The sequence below is a fragment of the Jatropha curcas genome, chromosome 8, assembly GCF_041381405.1.
Source record: "Jatropha curcas cultivar XTBG-Jc1 chromosome 8, XTBG_Jcur_1.0, whole genome shotgun sequence".
Classification (NCBI taxonomy): Eukaryota; Viridiplantae; Streptophyta; class Magnoliopsida; order Malpighiales; family Euphorbiaceae; genus Jatropha; species Jatropha curcas.
In genome coordinates, this window is record NC_143158.1 from 19809764 (window position 1) to 19815807 (window position 6044).

A 6044-nucleotide genomic window follows, 5' to 3' on the forward strand; every position below is an offset into this window, starting at 1 on the left:
ACAAGTTACAATCAGAATCAAGGGAATCAGTGCCATAGTCAATTCAAGGCAGTTAGTGCCAAAGTTAGAATAACAGAGCAATCAGTGCCAAGAATCAAAATAATTCAAGCATCCAGTGCAATCACATTCAATTTAGTCTAGTCAGTGCAACTATATTCAAAACAAGCAATCAATGCAAATTATGGTTCAAGCAGTCAGTTGAAAACAGGCAATCAGTGCAAGTTCGAGACAGTGCAATCAGAGTAGAATAATAAAGGCAAGTAGATCAGACATGCGAAAATAAAATTCAATAGCTTGATAAATAAAATGGCCAAGTTTTTGCAAAATAAGATTCCACAACTAAAGGTGAATTAACCCAAAAGAATGCTTCAAAATTGGTACATAGACTACCAAGAGCCTAAAACTAAAGGCCTATTCTAAAACCAGAAAAAATAAAGAGCAGCAGCCGGAGGCATCAAGGGCGTCAGAGCTCCTATCGCAGCGCTTTGACCTGGCTCCTCAGAGAGCTCACTCGGGTCAGAATCTCATACAGTGTCCCTCGGAGCTGACCAAACTGGACGATCACCCCCTCACATCAACCAAGAGGAGGCTACATGATTAAACACAAAGTTCAAGATTAGTAAATCATAAGTAATAAGAATTGAACAAGCAAAGAGAAAAGAAAGATACCAGCATACCCTTGGGATACTCGGGCTAGTGATTCAAAATATCCTTTGAAATAGGATAAATGATAGTGCCATGCGGTGCAATGAATCGGATGCGCTGCATGCTCTCGGATAATAGATCCGGCACAAGAGGAGTGCAGCCCTCTGGCTGGACCTCGACACTGAAGGTAGAGGAGGGACTTGATCTTGCTCACTACGCTAGATGGGCCCTAAATTGGAGAAGTGTCCCCACTTTGCTCAAACTCGTTGAGCGGGGAATAGGACGTCATTGGTGATGACGGTTCATTTCACAAGAGTTTTGGCAAGAAAGTGGTTTCTCAAAGTAAAGTAAGAAAGCAAGAAAGGGAGAAGAGAGTGGCATGAGCAACTGAGGCTCCACACCCCCCCCTTGAGGACAAGCCTCCCCCTCCCCTGAAAGATCAAACTTTTTGGGAATCATCCGGACTCAGAATCTCGCACGGTTTCAACCTACTCGACCATGACAGATTTCCAAACAAAGTTTTATCCTCCTATGTGACGAGCTTTTACAAAAGACCCAAAAAATTAGCCGAATCAAACTGATTCTGAAAAAATATTATCAAAATCAGACGAGATTTTCACAAGATGTTCCAAGACATCGCCACAATATGCAAGGTATGATTTTCAGACCAAAATACTAACCAGAAGTGCTGAAATTGGGGTTCGAAAGTTCGAACCAAGATTAGCTCCAATCTTGAGGAAGGGACAAACTGTTGACTATGATTTTAGCACCAGGCTCTAGGAAGTTCCACTACGGTTCCAACGGTGAGACAATCAACTCGATCAAACATCGTTTGGGCCTCAAACGGACTCCCGAAAGCTCGAAAATCCAAAAATCAAGCTAAAAGCTCAGGGCAATAATTTGCCCTAATCGGCACCGACCTGTCCAGCGACAGTACCGATCACCTGCCCACCGATATTAAGCGCTGCCAAGCAACCATCACTAGTACCGGCGCTAACATGGTCAGTACGACGCTGACATGCTCGGTACTGACCAGCTCGGGCTCCATCTATAAATAAAGCACTCCCCCTCATTTCAGACACCTCTTGTTGCTTGATTGAGCGCTTCTCAAGCTTCAACGACTCTATTTCTCCCAGCTCGGGCTCCATCTATAAAATCCGGCCTTGCTCTTCTTAGTAGAGTTAAGGCCCGACTTGGTTTTCAAAAGTCGATCATTTCAACTTTCCCTCTTAGACCAAAGTTATTTAATATATATATATATATATATATATATATATATGACTAATTTTGGGTCATCGCGTCCTACGTCTACTATACTTGGAGCAAGACTCGACCTCTTTGGTCGTTGATCACTGTGGAGCTCCGATCCGATCGCGTGACACACCCTAGGTATACCTAAACTCAATCTTTGTCAATTAAGTTCGGTCTGTCTATCACATTATAAACCGTCAAGCCTGGTTCATCCGGCATTCAAAATGTTTTAAGCCCAATCCATCTAGCATATAAAGTCGGGTCCGTCCGACACACAAAGCCCGGTCCATCGAGCAAAACCGTCAAAATCAGTTTTTAACCAAAACCCTAGTTTGTCCAGCAACCTATAAGCCCACTCCACAAGTGGCACCCTCAAACCCTACCATCCTAATCGATGGTAGAACTTCATGCGTTTTGATCCTCATACAAACGAGGTATGAAAGTACTTAAAGATTTCAACCTAAGTAGAAAGCCTGACCGAACTAAGACTATATCTCGATAAATGAGGTTAGAGTCGGGCTTCCCTCTGAATTACAACCATTTATTCATTTATTACTTTTAATGCATCTTAGTATGATCATGCATCTTCTAACTGCCATCCACATAAATTTTATTTTGGTTTCTTAATGAAAACTCAAGTCGTCAATTCATTTTGAAAGAAGCTGAAAATCTAATCCCCCAACCCCATAAATCCAAGCTAGTGTATTTTTTTCCTAAAAGACAAACTGAAAATGAAGTCCATCACGATTTTTTTTCTTAATCTTTTCCTGAAATAAAAATAAATTAAAGTGGCGACTCTAACACATCACACACTGTCAAAGCGCTCCAAAGAGCCAACCCGACACACATAAGCACTAAACCGAGCAATAATTATAATCCAACACAAAAAAAGGAACCGTAAGAAATTCCTCCCAGTTTCCGTGATGAACCGATCAATGAGTCCGACTAGATTAGACTCCGTGCTTTGGATCTTTCCCTCAGCGCTCAGTTGGGGGCGCATAGGACTCAAAGCTAAACAGACTTTGCAAAGTGAAAAAAAAAAAAAAAAAAAAAAGTTATGTTGCATGAGAAATGAAGTTGATGTGCCTTAAAAAGTCGTCTTTTAATGGAAATGCCACGGAGAAAATAAAATGCAAAGTGGATAATGTTCTACAACTCCAACTGATTATTCGAAGTCATGAGTTCTTAGCAGAAAAAAAAGGGACTATTAATCAATTTTCTATATATACAAGCATACTAATCAACAATAAAAAATGTAGAAAACTACTCTAGAAATACATGTAAATTTCTACATATACCAGAGAGAAATGAGGATTCCTATGCATTTGCGAGAGTAATCCAGACTCCACCTCAGCAACATTCAGGACTTGGTATTAAAAATCGAAGGGCTCAAAATGTATAGCAACACATTAGCAGGGAAGAGAGAGAGGGGTATCAAAGGCCCACTTAGTCTAAACTTATTTATAGAGTTTTAATTTTGATATTTTAAACATTTCAACCATTGAATACATTTGCAGAATTTCTTGAATTGAACCTACTAGCTGTTATGGAGCACATCTATAGTACACTTCAGATCAAAATCAATCACAAGTATCAAGACTATTTAGCAATAAGGACAATGTTCATCCTCAAACTTTTTCTCTTAACATTAATGGGTTGATGGAGTGCAAGAACATCTTGGTTTCATTGTATCATATTTTAATATGCATCTTTATCAATAATTTATTAATACTGTTAATCAAAATCTTGAAATAAATAACTAATTAAAACCTGAATATTTCTATTCTTAATTTAGAAATTTAAGAAATATATCATACGAATAGTATTAGGAAAATAAGTAAAAATTATTATTTGACCATATTAACTATATTTTTAAAATTTATGTGAAATTCAAAGTAGAACTATTTATTCTTATGGGACAAATAGAGTGAAATATACATATATCAATATTTGATTTATTCTTTAATTATTTGCATGCTTTCCCTTTTTGGTCAAAATAAAGAGCTAATAACATTGAGACTGGGAGATATTTATCTGCAGCCATTTTCCTTCTATTAAGGGATCAAATATTGATAGTTATCATGTATTAGGTAACAGTTTGAACAAATAATGATTTCGGCTTTTACTTTTAGCTGCACGACTATAATTTTTCCAAAAAAAAAAAATTTAAGCTATGAAAGTGAATTAGCCCTTTTCAAAGATAATTATTTCTTTTTCTTTTTCATATTATTTATTTGCATATTACACTAATTAATGCATCCTAGCTTAAAGTTGAATTAGAAATTTATAATTTCGTTTTGCTTAGAACATTTCCTATTGAACATTTCTTTGATATATTGTCTTCTTTTAATTAAGCCTTTTCACTACTTGAAAAGCTAATTCAAGAGTTCATTGAATCCATATTTACTCATCTTTGAAGTTTGACGTTCAAAACTAATAAACAAAAAATAATTGTTAAATAAATCATAAAGTTCAAACTTTCTCTTTACATTCGCCAAATAAATATACCCAATTTCAATAAGCTGACATGAAATTTCAGAATTATAAAAGAAAATGCTTAATAAGATATGCAAAACAAACTGTATATAATATGACCACCACAACAATAATAATAAATAATAAAAATCAAGACATGGCATAGCTTCTCATACCACTTCACATTTTCACATTTTGCTAGAAAGCAAATGTATGAATCAAGAAAGCAGGACACCAAATGGCGAAAACTGGTATAAAGAAAACTTATTGAGACAATGGTAATGAGGGCACTATAGGCAAAAGGTTGAAACTGCAGTTTTCTAAACTATGATTGCCTCTGAAGATAAATTTCATAGATTGCTCAATTTGATGAGATCTCGTGAATGTCTTAAATTGTTCAATTTCATAAATTTCTTAGATTGTTCATTATAGCTTCTGCTCATACCTGATCTTGCCTGGAAAAGACAATTCGAGGTGGTGCTGTATGTAAATACCAGTTTCTTGAATCCCTTTAGCCGTCATATCCCAATAAAATCTCACAGCCAAGCATATAACATAAACCTTGTAGCTAAGAGCTACAAGCAACCACATCCAGAAAAATACCCATAACCTTTATGCCAAAGTACCAAATTTATAAGTATCAGGCCAGCAACCAAAGATGCCCACTTTATTGAAAGGCTCCATATAATGCTCTTATTAAAGAGGTAACCAACCCTTTCTCATATAAGCAAACTATTCATTCTGACAGCAACCTAATTGAATCCATTTTTTCGCAAAGCAAATAACATAACATAATGTGTTTTGAATAATGAAATTACATGGGTGAATTGCATCTAAATCATCTAATCAAAGAAAGTGCTTGAGCTATATGGATTTTGTTTGTGAGGATTGTAGATTTAACTTTTTTTTTTTTTTAGTACAATTTTGTAATTGCAGGTGACTTCGTTTGAGTTTTTGAATTCAAAGTCAAATCAACTCAATTGCAATTATAAAACTATACAAAAAAAAAAAAAAAGGGCTCAATCAACAACCCTCAAAACAAAACACGATATCACTCTCCACGAAGCACTTCACTTTTTTGATCGAATGATTCAGACGCAACTCACTCCTACAAATTCGTCATTCAATCTTGAATCTTATTATTGATTGTCTATTTCGCTTTGCAAAAGAATGGATTCAATTGGGTTGGTTTCAGATTTCATCGCATTGAAGAGCAACTAGAAGATAAAAAGATTGAATGATTGACTTACAGTGAGTTGCTTCTGAACGGAAAGCGATATTACCGGTCTTACAATTTACGTACAAGAACGCAACCTTACCACTTAAACTAATGGTTGAAGAAAGAGATGATGTTTGAAGCCGGGTTAATGGGTTCCTTTAATTCAGATATTACCGGGTCTGTTTGCTGTGCAAAAACTATCCTCAAGCAAATATATATATATATATATATATATATATATATATATATATATATATATGTCGGCTGGGAGATGAAAGGCAGAAAAGATGCTGGAGTCTAGGGTTTTCCATTTGAGGCAAGACATGAAGAAAACGACATCGTCTTAATCATTTTTAGTTTTTAAATGTTTTTAATTTTTATTGTTAAAAATATTAATAACAATTTCTTTCATTTTTTTTATTAAAAACTGGAATAAGTTGATCTTAAATTATTC

At 35.7% G+C, this 6044-nt stretch overlaps 1 long non-coding RNA gene across 1 annotated transcript; it reads right to left on the bottom strand.

Annotated features, from left to right (window-relative positions):
- Positions 1-272: 272 nt before the first annotated feature.
- On the bottom strand, positions 273-5792 carry LOC110010627 (uncharacterized). The gene is made up of 2 exons (XR_002285633.3): positions 678-5792; positions 273-589 (listed from the first exon to the last, which is right to left on the bottom strand). It is a non-coding gene; the product is annotated as an uncharacterized LOC110010627 (long non-coding RNA).
- Between the last annotated feature and the right edge of the window lie 252 nt (positions 5793-6044).